This window comes from Carya illinoinensis, chromosome 5 (genome assembly GCF_018687715.1).
Source record: "Carya illinoinensis cultivar Pawnee chromosome 5, C.illinoinensisPawnee_v1, whole genome shotgun sequence".
Lineage (NCBI taxonomy): Eukaryota > Viridiplantae > Streptophyta > Magnoliopsida > Fagales > Juglandaceae > Carya > Carya illinoinensis.
Window position 1 is genome coordinate 11,845,264 of NC_056756.1, and position 14,064 is coordinate 11,859,327.

The following is a 14,064-nucleotide window of genomic DNA, read 5'->3' on the forward strand; positions in this document are numbered from 1 at the left end:
TGCCGACAGACTCGTACTGCTTTGCTACTTTGAACTCTGCACTTCAGCCGCTTTATACTTCTCCATCTATTTGCCTCCATAGATGTCGTATAACAAATACCCTCCTCTCTAAAACACCTTGCCCACAAGGTGGGGATATTCTGTATAGAGAGAATGGTAAGGCTCCCACAATGCGTCCTCAACCGGCTGTCCCTGCTAGCGCACCAAAAGTTCAACCAGTGGTCGATTCTTCACGTTCCTCATTCGCCGGGTAAATACCTCTTCAGGTTCCGGTTTAAAATTTCCCTTTTGTCCACTGGTGGTAAGCGTGGGAGGGTTATTTGATGCTGACCCAATTTCAGTTTTAACTATGAAACATGAAAAACATCATGGATCTGAGAGGAATCTGGTAACTTGATGCGATAGGCCACTTCTCCCACTCGCTGCATGACTCGAAAAGGACCATAAAAACGTGGAGACAGCTTGAGGTTTTTATGGTGGCTCACAGAGAATTGTCAGTAGGGCTGTAATTTCAGGTAAACCCACTCTCCCTCTGAAAAAGTTTGCTCCTTGCATCCTTTATCTGCATATTTCTTCATCCTGTCCTGTGCTTTAATGAGATTTTGCTTGAGTAGTACCCATAGTTGATCACGGTTTAGCAATGTCTCCTCTACTTCTTGGACTTTTGCTGTACCCGTAGTGTAACTCAGCCACTTAGGAGGCTTGTACCTGTACAGGGCCTCAAAAGGTGTAACCTTTGTAGAGGCATGGACACTAGAATTATAACACCATTCAGCTAGAGCCACCCATTGCGACCATTCTTTTGGTCTGTCCCCCACATAGCTGCGCAGGTAATTTTCCACCCATTTATTCACCGCCTCTGTTTGTCCATCCGTTTGAGGATGATAAGCAGTGCTAAAAGCCAGCTGCACCCCTTGTAAGGTGAGCAATTCTTTCCAAAATTTGCTGGTAAAGGTCGAGCCGCGATCTGATATAATTGTGTGGGGTAGGCCATGTAGCTTGAATATATGTTTGACAAAGAGTTGGACTACAATCTTAGCAGTGTATGGGCGGGATAAAGGAATGAAATGGACATATTTAGTGAACCTGTCTACAACCACCCATATAGCATTAAACCCACCAGAAGTTGATAGCCCATCGATGAAGTCCATGGGAATATCAGACCATGGTATAGAGGGTATGGGTAGAGGCTGAAGGAGGCCACTAGGTAACGTATTATCGACCTTTATATTCTGACAGATTTCACAGTTATGTAAAAATTCCTTGACATCGTTTTTTTGCCCTGGCCAATAGAAATCTCTTCTCAAGTGATGCATGGTCTTGTCAAATCCCATATGCCCTCCCATCGGGCTGCTATGTACCAGATCTAAAAGCTTATGGAGGAGAGGCTTATGCGCAGGGATATAAATCCTGTTCTTGTAAAATAGAGATCCATCTCGCACTGAGTATGGTGCTGGTAACAAGCCATCTTGGTGCTTCTTTAAGAAGTGTTGGACTTGCTGGTCAGAAAAGTAATGGGATTTGATTTCATCCATCCAATCCCATGTTGGAAGAGACAACATAGAGACCGTAATCTCCTTTTCAACCCCTTGACGCGAAAGGACATCAGCTACCAAGTTTTCCTTCCCTTTTTTGTATTCCACTATAAAGTCATAGCCCATTAATTTAGAAACCTATTTCTGTTGCATCACAGTTCCCGCTCGTTGGTCTAGAAGGAATTTCAGACTTTGATGGTCGGTTTTGACCACAAAGGGTTGCCCCATGAGGTAATGCCTCCACTTTTGCACGGATGAGACCAGTGCTAGTAACTCATTCTCATAAGTAGAGAGTGTTAAAGCCCTGCCTTTGAGTGCTTGGCTAAAGAAAGCCAAGGGCCTGCCCCCTTGCATTAAGACCGCTCCAATGGCAGCGCCTGAAGCGTCACATTCAATGACAAAATGAGACTGAAAATCTGGGAGAGCTAGTACAGGTGGTTCTGTCATGGCTCTTTTTAAACTATCAAAGGCTATTTGGGCTTCATCATCCCACTGAAAATAGTCTTTCTCCAGTAAACTGGTCAGCTTTGCAGCAATAGATCCATATCCTCGTATAAATCTTCTGTAATAGCCTGTGATGCCTAGAAACCCTCTCAAGGCCTTTAAATATTTAGGGGCTAGCCAGTCGATCATGGCCTTTATCTTGGCTGGGTCTACTCTCACCCCACTTCCTGATATTAAGTGTCCCAAGTAGGAAATTTTGGTACAGCCAAAACTGCACTTGCTTAGCTTAGCAAATAATTGATTCTCCCATAGAATGTCAAAGGTCACTTGTAGATGCCTCACATGATCAGCAGTGTTTTTGCTACAAATTAAAATGTCATCAAAGAAAACTAAAATAAATTTATTGAGATGAGGTCTAAAAACTGGTTCATGAGGCTTTGGAAGGTTGATGGGGCATTGGTTAACTCAAATGGCATCACCGAAAATTCGTAGTGGCCTTCGTGTGTTCAGAAAGCCATCTTAGGGATGTCCTCAGAACGCACCCTAATTTGATGATACCCGGATCTGAGATCCAGTTTTGAAAAGACTTGAGCTCCATGTAACTCATCCATGAGTTCCTCCACCACTGGAATAGGGAATTTATCCTTGATAGTAACGCTGTTCAAGGCCCTATAATCCACACACAAGCGCCAAGAGCCATCAGCTTTCCTCACCAGCAGCACAGGTGAGGAGTAGGGGGCTTTGACTGGGTCGTATGACCCCTGTTTCTAGCAACTCTTTGACTATCTTCTCAATTTCATCCTTCTAAAAATAGGGGTAACGGTAAGGTCTGACTGAAATAGGATTGGTGTTTGGTTGAAGGTTGATGCTATGGTCATGTGATCTTGTTGGGGGTAGGCCAGTAGGGGTAGCAAATATGTCAGGATAGAGGTTGAGAAGTGATTGGATAGGAGTCAGAATAAGGGGTTTGCTGTGGAACTGAATGCTCTTCAATGAATTGTAAGAGCAATCCTTTTTTCTCTAAACTGTTAGCCTTAGGCAGCTTTCCTTTCTCAATTAAGTTTGTACTGTTGAGCCCTTTTAAAATTATTGATGCGGACTTGTGAGTGAACTGCATAGTAAGTTGTTGAAAATTCCAAAGAATTGATCCAAGGCCTTGCAACCATTGGATGCCAAGAACAACATCACAACCAGCGAGTACTAAGACATACAAGTCCATGGTAAAAAAATGGCCTTGCATATTAACATTAACTCCCACTGCCTTGCCTTCACTTTTGAGCTGATCACCATTAGCAACCTTCACATTCACTATTTCTTCTTCATGGACAATTAAGGGGACTCGGGTTAATATTGCTGGGTCAAGAAAATTATGCGTACTACCTGAGTCTATTAAAATAGTCACTGACTGATTACCAATTTTTCCTCGGATCCGCATAGTTGTAGGATTACGTGACCCCAAAATAGCATGTAATGAAATTTCTGGACATTTTCCTTTATCCAGAATTTCCACCACTTCCTCCTTTGATACTTGGCCAGTATCATGGTCTATAGGAGGGTTTTCCTCTTCCACTTCCTCAATCAAGTACAGTTTGGGGTTGTGACATCGGTGGCCAGGATTCCATTTGGAATTACAGTGATAACAAAGGCCCTTCTCTCTGCGGTCTTTCATTTGATTTTGAGAAATTTTATGAACTGGAACTATGGCGTTGGGATATGTGGTGTCTGAGGATTTGGAATGTATTTGGTTTAATGGCTGGGGTGTATGGTAGGTAGGCCTGCATTTGATGGTAGCTGGGTCGGTATATGTAGTGGTTATAGGTCGAGGGTTGGATTTCTTATAAAGTAACACCTTCTCTTCCTGTATTTTAGCAAGCCCATAACCAGCCATCAAACTAGTTGGCTCAAACATTCTCACAGTTAAGCGAATTTCATCCTTAAGACCACTAAGGAAGCAACTCAATTTAAAGGGTTCAGAAACGCCTCTTAACCTGTTTGATAACTCCTCAAAGTTTGATTTATATTCCTCCACCGTGCCTACTTGTCTCAACCTAGTGAGTTGTTCAACAGGATCATCATAACTACTAGGGCCAAATCTGAGTAATAAGGCCATCACAAAGGCCTCCCAGTTGGATAAAACTCCAGATTCATCCAAATCTTGGAACCATACAAGGGCCTTGCCCTCCACATGGAATGAAACTAGCCTCAAACGATGTTGTGGCAAAGTGTTGTGGAAGGAAAAAAATTGATTGACCTTATAAAGCCAACCTAGGGGATTTTCTCCTGTAAAAAGAGGAAAATCCAACCGTATTGTACGTGGAAAAATCTCACCAGCATTAGGTGTGCTTTGATGTGAATTGCTGTTTTCCGCACTGTGAGTTGCACCTGCTGATAAAAGCTTGATCACATTGTGCAGGTCAGTGACAACCCCCAAAAATTGCTGCATCAAATAGTCCATCTGTCGTTGCATTGCCAACATTTCCACCTCAACGGTAGTAAATTGTGAATCTGCCTGTTGAATATAAGCTTCGGTGGTCTTCCGGAATGCCAAAAAACTTTCCTGCAGATCCTTTGAACGAGTACCTTTAGCCATTTCTTGTGCAGAATCGAAGGCTCTGGATACCACTTTGTTACAATCAACTAGTAATTTGTAATGGAATTTAATAGACTAGAAACTGAATTTATATTGATATATGAAATAAGCTCTCTTCGAGGGGAGCGCCTCCAGGTTCAAAAGAACAATACAATAGAAATTCTAGATGCTTCCCTCACGACATACAGTGAGAATTTATGCTAAACAGGGAAAATAAAAAAAATTACTAAATTGCCCTTATCTATGGGTCGAATTAACCAGAGTATCTTTTATTCATTCAGTTACCAAAAGCCCATAATGAACTTATCCAAGCCCCACTCCGTTATGGCCCTTCAAGCCCATCACAGCATGTATCTCTTCAGACTTAGGTTTCATTCTTTCTCTGCCGACAGCCTCGTATTGCTTTGCTACTTTGAACTCTGCACTTCAGCCGTTTCATACTTCTCCATCTACTTGCCTCCATAGATGTTGTATAACAGATTCCCACCCGTTACCCAGCCCTACAACTTAAAAGTTTGTTTGTTTTTGCATATAAAATAAGTTGAGATGTAATAAATTAAAATAAAAGTTAAAAGTTAAATAAAATATTATTAAAATATTTTTTAATATTATTTTTATTTAAAATTTAAAAAAATTAAATTATTTATTTTATTTTGTATAAAAATTTAAGAAAATTATAATGATTAGATGAGATAAGAATTGTTATGGAAATAAATAAGACATAAGTTATAAGATTACTTTGTTCTTATTTTTTAAGACTTAAAATGATCAAATTATTCTGATAAAAATAAGTCATTTTTATAATAAAAAAATGATGAATGGTCATGGATCAAGTATAAGTGCGTGTTTGAGATTGCAGTAAGAAATATAATTTATAGTTTTAGGGCTTATAGCTTATAGTTTAAATAATAAGCTCAACTATTAAAAAGTATTTACTGTTTAGTAATTATGTGTTAAAGTACTTTCAAACATATTACAACTGCTTAAAAATAAATGGAAAAAGTGTTTATTGATGTAGAAGAGACAATTATTTGATTTTTTAAAAATTATAATCAAATCATTAAAAGTTTATTTTTTTTTATACATTTTGGGGAGGGGGTTTCGAACTTCAGACCTCTATTTTGGAGGCTAGAGATTATGCCAATTAAGCCACAGACCTTTGTCAAAAAATTCTTGAAAGTTTAAAGGTTGTAATTATCTTAAAGTTATATGGATATTTTCGTTTATTGATAGTCTTTTTAAAATGAAAATTATGTTTTGTATTATCCAAAAAAGCATGTTTGAGGAAAAACACCAAAATGATAATTTGTTTCAAACGTATTTTTTAACTTATTTGAAACTAAAAAATATTTTAATATATAACACCCATACAACCCAATTTTTCCATTAAAGAACTTTTAAGGTTTTCTAAAAACTTTTTAAAACTCCTAACTCAACCCCAAACAAGCCCTAAGTTTACATTCCTTTATGATTTATAAGTTGATTGCTTTTAACTTAAAAATTTCATAATCAAGGAAGTAGATTAAAGATGGCCATTAAGAATTTGCATATTATATTTAAACTTCTATAATTATATGGTGGAAGGAAAAAATAATCGATCTGGTAGGGGGAAAATATTAGATTTTGTTTGGATGTGATCCGTTTAGGCTTGAGTTGGATAACAAAATAGTCATATATCATCTCGTCTCAATATCTAAATACTACAAATATAAAAGTTTTTCAATTTTAAATATTCAATCTTTTCATGATCTAATAATTACTTAATTAATCATTACAACCTTCTCAAATACCCAAACAAAACCCAAAAAAAAAAAAAAAATCAAAATTTTCAAATTTGAAAAAAAAAATTAAAAAATTATCTTCTAATAATATTTTAACTTTATAATATTTTTATTCAATCATTTCTTTCTCATTTCCAAATATCACATAAGTATCTTAACTCAAACTATTTTACTGTAATTTACAAATCATTTAACTATTATTTACAGATCATCTCATCTCACTATCTGAATCAGGCCTTAGATGCAGGGTCGACTCAATAGATTTTAAGGCCTAAGACGAGAAGTTAAAATGGGGCATTTTTCTTGTATCAATTGAAATTAGGTTATATCTAATTATATTTTTATTTAAAATTATTCTTCTTACTTTTTGAGATGCAAAATTGCTGATTAAGTTTTTCTATTCAAGTTTTTCTAATATCTCATTCTCAATTGATAATATGACTAGTCTAGTTAATCTATCATGAGACATTATTGATCTTAGATAAGATATTATCAATTTTAATTTTGAAAAACTTCTTTTTATATAAACAACAGTAATATGTATTGTCAATAAGATTCTATAAGCGATACATGCAATATTTGGAAAAGAATCAAGTCTTTTTATATAATTTAATATATCAATTGGAGTGTTTTTTTCTATTGGTAAAATTTCTTTTAAAACTTTTAGTTCAGAAAATAAATCTAAACCATCAATATCATATTTCAAAAAACTTTCAAGACTATGACATTTTTTATTTTATTTTTTGCAAACTACCATTGTAGTCAAGTGATTTCATTTTTTTTGAAATTAAATAAAAAACTAAAAATATTTTCATATATTTGAAATTGTTCAAACCTATTTTAAATTGAAGAAATTGCTTGATTTACTATAAATAAGAAGTAATTAATTCTAAAAGATTCTTCAGCAGATTGTGTTATTTCTTTGTTAACATTTTCATCAAACTATTTTTTTTATTTATAAATTATTCGCTTTTTTCTAAATATTGGTTCTATTTCCATATTAATTGAAATTTCTTTCGATGAAATTATAGCAGATTTAAATCCATTTTTTCTACAATCTTGAAAAAAAGAAATAAGACCTTTTAACTTATCAATGGCAACATCTATATGCATATCTTTTGATTGCATATTTTTACTTATAATATGCCTAATATGAATTCAAAGTCCTCAATCTCATATGCTACTAAACAATTAGCTTCACTTTTTATTTTAGGATCTTCAATCATTTTTGCTAGTTGCAATAAAGTTTCTCTTATTTGTAGAGTTTGTAATTTTATTGCTTTGTTACTTTCAATTCGACTTTTTCAACATGTTTGTGATAGTGGCTTAAGAGTTAGAATCGACACATTATCTCGCAAAATTTTTCATCACTTTGTTGATAAAGAAAATAAAGAATATATACGCTGGACTATTCCAAAAATTGAAATAGTTTTAGGACAAGAATTAGCTATGTCACATATAACAACATTAAGATTATGATAACTACAATGCGTGTAAAATGTTTTGGGATTTATATATCAAGCAATCTTCTTTGCACCCCTTGCTCTTTTGCCTTTCATATTAGACCCATTATCATAACCTTGTCCTCGAATATTAATAATATCAAGTTCAAGGTTTTTTATTGCATTTAATAATTTATTGAAAATACATTTTCCACTAAGTATCATCTAATCTAATAAATTATAGAAAATGTTCTTTTATTTTTATTGGGCTTGTTGAAATATTAACAAATCTTAGTATGAGAGACATTTATTTTTGATGACTTGCATCTAGGGTACAATCAAGTATAATTGAAAAATATTTCACTTTATTGATTTTTTTAATAATATGATTTGTAAGTTCAGTTGCTAACAGTTTTAAGTGTCAAGCTCTTCTTTGATTTTTCTTCTTCTTCTTCTTCTCTTCTTTTCAATGTGTACTCATGGGTGATAAGTGACCCGATAAGTTCATTCACTTCGAGCTTCTTGAGGTGTCTAGCTTCAAAAATCGCTGTCATTTTTTATTCACAGCGTTTTGGTAGAGAGTTGAGAATTTTTCTTACTATCTCTATCTTGGAATAAACTTTGCCAAGAGCTGTTAAGTTATTAATGATGTTAATAAAACGAGTATGCATAATAGAAATAGATTCATCATCATTCATCTTAAACATTTTATATTCATGAGTAAAAATATAAATTTTTGATTACTTGACTTGCGAAGTTTTTTCATAAGTAACTTCCAAATTATCCCAAATTTCCTTTACCGTAACGCAAGTTATTATTCTATTAAACCCATTTCCATTTAGATCATTAAATAATAAATTCATAGCAGTTAAATTCAAAATATAAAGTCTATCGTTTTCACGATCAAACACTTCTACTTCCTTTTTGACATTTACTCCATCAACCACTTTTATTGGAATATAAAGTCCATTTACAATATATTTTCAGATTTCTCAACATTGACCCTGAAGGAATATCTCATTCTAACTTTACAGAATAAGTAATTGTCTCCACAAAAGAGTTAAGGCCGACTGCTAAATTGACGTTTACCAAATGAAATTGCAATGTTAGTTATAAGATCTTAACTCAAAACATAATTAATCTTATAACAGAGACATTGCTCTGATACCAATTGTTACCCAGATGACTAACATAAGAGGGGGATGAATTGAGTTGTATTTAAAAAAATAACAATTATAAATCAAATATACAATATAAAATATAAACAAAATACGAAACAATAATAAATATAAAAAGTAAGGGTAAGAGAGAAACAAATTTAGTATGTTAACGAGGTTCGGCCACACTGTCTACGTCCTCGCCTCAAGCTACCCATCGAGGATCCTTAAATTCATTATTCAACCTCCTTCAGGTGGAGATAGAAACCTATTATACTTTTGAACAACACCGCTACAAAGGATCCGTGTAGAACACCCTTTACACTTGCAATCACCTTACACGTGGTGATTCAATTATTTCCTGTGTAGAACATTTTCTACAAGTACAATGGTTATACACACCATTTTACTGATACAAGAGCTGATAGTGGGTAAGTTATCAGAAAACACTCATCAATGAGTGAAATAAGAACAATACAGCGCATACTATATCTTTCAAAATGAATAAGGATTAAGGCTCAATACTTAGAGAAGAGGGAATGAAAACTTTGAATGAATGTTGTATGCTCTTGATGTTGTAACTGTGAAACTCTCAAATGATCTATTTATAGGCATATGAGACTTCATATTCAAATTTAAAAAGATTCACATGTCAAATATAATATCATTCACTTTTTCGAAAAATTCAAATAAAAAGTTATTTTTTTTCAATTGTCAAAGACAACATCATTCATTTTTCAAAAACTTCAAACCTAATCTTTTATTTTTGACATATGACAAAAGGAGCACACTTTACTTTTCAAAAAAATTAAACATAATATTTTTACTTTTTGCATATGACAAAAGGAGTATACTTTACTTTTCAAATTTTTCAAACAAAAACATCTACCTTTTATACAAGTCAAAAAAAGTATCAATTATTTTTGAAAATATTTAAATAAAACATGCATACGTGAAAGATGACAATCAATCATCTTTAATATTTTCAAAATTCAAATATTTAATCATGTAAAGCCCATGTAAAAGACGACAATCAATCATCTTTCAAAATTTTTAAATTTAATTTTTAAAATATTCATGCACACGTGGAAGATGTATTTTAATGCTTTATGATAAAATATTAATTTTGAGTCTTAATCCTAATTTTGAATTTTTAAGAAATTTACAACATTACTCTATGATTTTAATGTGAATTTGTTCTGTTCTTGCTCATGCTTGGGCACTCCTTGATGTGCTTGACTCTATTGTGTAGGCAATTTGAGCTTGAGATTCCTTTATTCTTTAAATTCATTTATTATCATCAAAATCTATATGTAGATATCTAATTATACGAAACTTGAAATCTTGGGTTCAACAATTTTTATTGGGCTTGTTGAAATATTAACACATCTTAGTACGAGAGACATTTGTTCCTAATGACTTGCATCTGGAATACAATCAAGTATAATTGAAAAATATTTTGCTTCCTTGATTTTTTTAATAATATGATTTTTAAGTTCAGTTGATAGCAAGTCTATTAATTCATTTTGTATATTATGCTTAAGATAGTGATTATGGATTTCACCATCTTGAATATGTACGTCGAATGTGTATTAATTTATTTTATATATTATGCCCAAGATATTTTTATTTTCTTCTACACTTTTCATAGATTCTCAGCAAGAGCTGTAGCAGTATATGCTTGAGCACTATCTTTAGATCCCTTTTGTTGGATTGTTTCATTATCCCCATATCCTTTTTGTTGTATTTATTGATTTATTATGTTTTCTTTTGGTATTTTTTGGTGTATTTCTTGATCATTTATAAATGTTTCACCTAAATTTTTTATTATATTTTATTTATTGCTAGTAACAAATTTATTTAAAGATTATTTTTGGGATTCAATCAATTTTTCTATTCTTCTATTTTTTTTCTTTTTTTCTTTTTTAAGTTTTTTATATCTAAATACATATTTTCTATTAGACATATTTGATAATAAAAAAGAAAAATATCTACCATATAAAGTCTACTATGCTTATGAATATTCTAGAATAAAATAACTATTAATATATAATTAACTTTTTAATATTTTTTAGACATAATTTTACTGTGGGGCCTTAACCAACCACCTAGCTCACATTGGGGATCAGCGGGCCCTGCTTAGATGTCCATTACAAAACATGTCGAATTAATGTTGCTATTATTTTGGTTATTCAGGCAGCATGATTTGACTATTAGCAATCAAGTTGGTTAATTTATGCAGAATCACATGCACACATGCTATATTTGGGAAAACCTTGAACATTAAGACCAAAAAAATTAATAAAGAATAAAGTATCAATCGGTTCTTTCACGTACATTTGCTTTGAGCTCCATTTCGTCACAGTATTAGTTGGAATTGATTAAAAAATTCAGAATCAACACAAAAAAGGTCCTACCGGGAGTCGAACCCAGGTCGCTGGATTCAAAGTCCAGAGTGCTAACCACTACACCATAGAACCAAATTGATGGGGAGGGAACGTCATTTTAAAGCTTTGTATAAAAATGAAAATTAGGCAATTAGACCCACATCAAGTTAGTGCTCAATGAATTAACGATCAATCTGCTAAGCCTTGTATATATATGTAGTCGCCGTCTGATAAATTAGTAAGAAATTAAAAGATTATGAGATCACATGATCTTAATTAATCAAGTAGTCTCTGAACCGCTATAAAGTACTAAACGATTATCGAGATGTGAAAGAATATATCTATCTATAATAATAAGTGTCTATCTCATTGCTACATGAATAAACAGTAAATTTTTCATTCCGTTTATTTTATCCGTGTGTATTATAAAGTACTAAACGATTATCGAGATGTAAAAAAATATATTTATTTATAATAATAAGTGTCTATCTCATTACTACATGAATAAACATTAAATTTTTCATTCCGTTTATTTTATCCGTGTGTATTGTGTAGTCTCTTTTTTAACACTCATGTTGTGCTTTTGTATCCGTGTAAAAAGTAGATATTTTGATCATTTACTGTAGCTATATCAGACAGTCGACAGCTTTTTACGTTGGAAGACTCGCATCTTGAGCTACAACTCCAACGGCCACACCGTGCACGCCATGGCCGAGCTACTACTGGCCAAGTTCAAAGCAGCTTTTTACATTGGAAGACTCAAAAAGTTGTCTTTGAGCTAATTAGAGAAAAGATATAAGAGACGCTACGGGAAGCATAGGCCTACATGTACTTGATCAAATTTTTTTATTTTCATTCATCTTCTCTCTCGACGCTTCCTCTCTCTAAAATAAAGCTCTCACTTCCACCCAACTTTTCACCAGTTTTCCACATGTTTTCTCTCCAAATAAAGCTCTTTGTTTCTAAAATAAATACATCTTCGTATGATTAGAACAAAAAAAATAAATCTTTGTAAAGCTTTTCACCAATTTTCAAAGCCCCAAATTCTTTCAATAAACTCTATGTTCTTCATTTTTCTTCATCTATTTTTTTACTGCTATTATGATTTGTTTGGTGATATGTTTGGTGGGTAAGATGTATTTATGATCTGGGTTTTGTTTTATTTTTTTAATTATGAAACTGATCTAAGTACTCTCACAAGAAGTTGGAGGAATTTGAAGAAGAGGATGAGGAGGAAGAAACTGCACTTGGAGCAATAATCTCATGAGGTTCCATTAATGGAAATTCATCAACGAGGCAGTTATTGCATGCTTTTCTCTTCCTCCTTAGTTTCAGTAATGGAGAATGATTGCAATGATGTCTCGAAAGCTAGCAAAAGGCTTTACAAAGATGCAGCTTTAAGATAGTCAAAAATAGAGAGAGAGAGAGAGAGAGAGAGAGAGAGAGAGAGAGAGAGAGAGAGAGAGAGAGAGAGAGAGAGAGAGAGAGAGAGAGAGAGAGAGAGAGAGGTTGCAGGCGATGGGGGTGGGGGGAGAGAGGAGAGAGACAAGGGAGAAGAAAATATTAGTTGTTGTTAAAATGATATTTTCACCTGACCTATTACGAGCTTTATCAAAGGGTACTAAAATCCTCAAAATTATGCACAACATTTTATTGATCTTTTTTGTCTTTTCTATTGCTATTGTGTAATCCAGTGTAAAAATTTTCTATGTTCGTAAATGGTGTATTAGTTTATTTTATTTGCTTCCGTTAAATTGAGTTTTGTTAATTTTAGAGGCACTGGAATGATACTAAATGAGATGTGATACTTTTTATGAAATTTTAACTATTAAATATAAAGATTAAATTTTTTTCAATATTCCTTCATATTTGTTAGAATGGATTATTTTTATTAAATATAAACATAAATATTTTTAAATTAATCATTATAATTTTTTTAAACTTTTAAATAAAAAATAAAAAATAATTCATTTTTTTAATTTTAAAATAAAATTCATATTAAAGGAAAAATACACTAAAGCAAAGCCCACCGGAATATAGAAGTCTAACAAGGTAAAAAAGTACAATAAAAATTAAAAAAACTAAATAAAAACACTATGGCTCAATATTATTCAAATAAAATAATTAAACCCAATAATAAAATAATTTAAAGTAAAGAGTAATTTAAATGTAAAATAATAATTAATATCAAGAAAGAACATTAAAATAAATTTCATAACTTATAAATTATAAAATAATACAATAAAAAACACGTTAAAATTAAAATAACAGAGCCACTAAGTATATTAAATAAAATAATTATTTAATTAAAATACACGAAAATACAACTAAATGAAAATAATTTTATTTTGGCACGTATGTTATATGACGTGTATGCTACTTTATTTTGATATATATATATATATTATTTTATTATTAAATTATTTTCTCATAACTAGAGCAAACGTTCAAGGGAACGTCCTCCACTACTAGTATATATATATATATATATATATATATATATATATATATATAGCTATAAAAGGGAGCATAAAACAGTGGGGGGAAATGCATATTGGGAAGGGAGGTAGGTAGGCAGGCACTGACCTGAGCCGCCAGCTCATCACCATACCCAGCTATTAAAGAAAATATCGCCGCATTATATATATATATATATATGCTCTTTAATTTGGTTGATATCGATCACTTGCTCTTGCATACATCAAAGTTCCCTTTAGGTTTTATATAT

The 14,064-nt window shown here is 32.6% G+C and overlaps 1 non-coding gene across 1 annotated transcript; it reads right to left on the reverse strand.

The window, feature by feature from the left end:
- Positions 1-11,357: 11,357 nt before the first annotated feature.
- TRNAQ-UUG lies at positions 11,358-11,429 on the reverse strand. The gene has a single exon. It is a non-coding gene; the product is annotated as a tRNA-Gln (tRNA).
- Between the last annotated feature and the right edge of the window lie 2,635 nt (positions 11,430-14,064).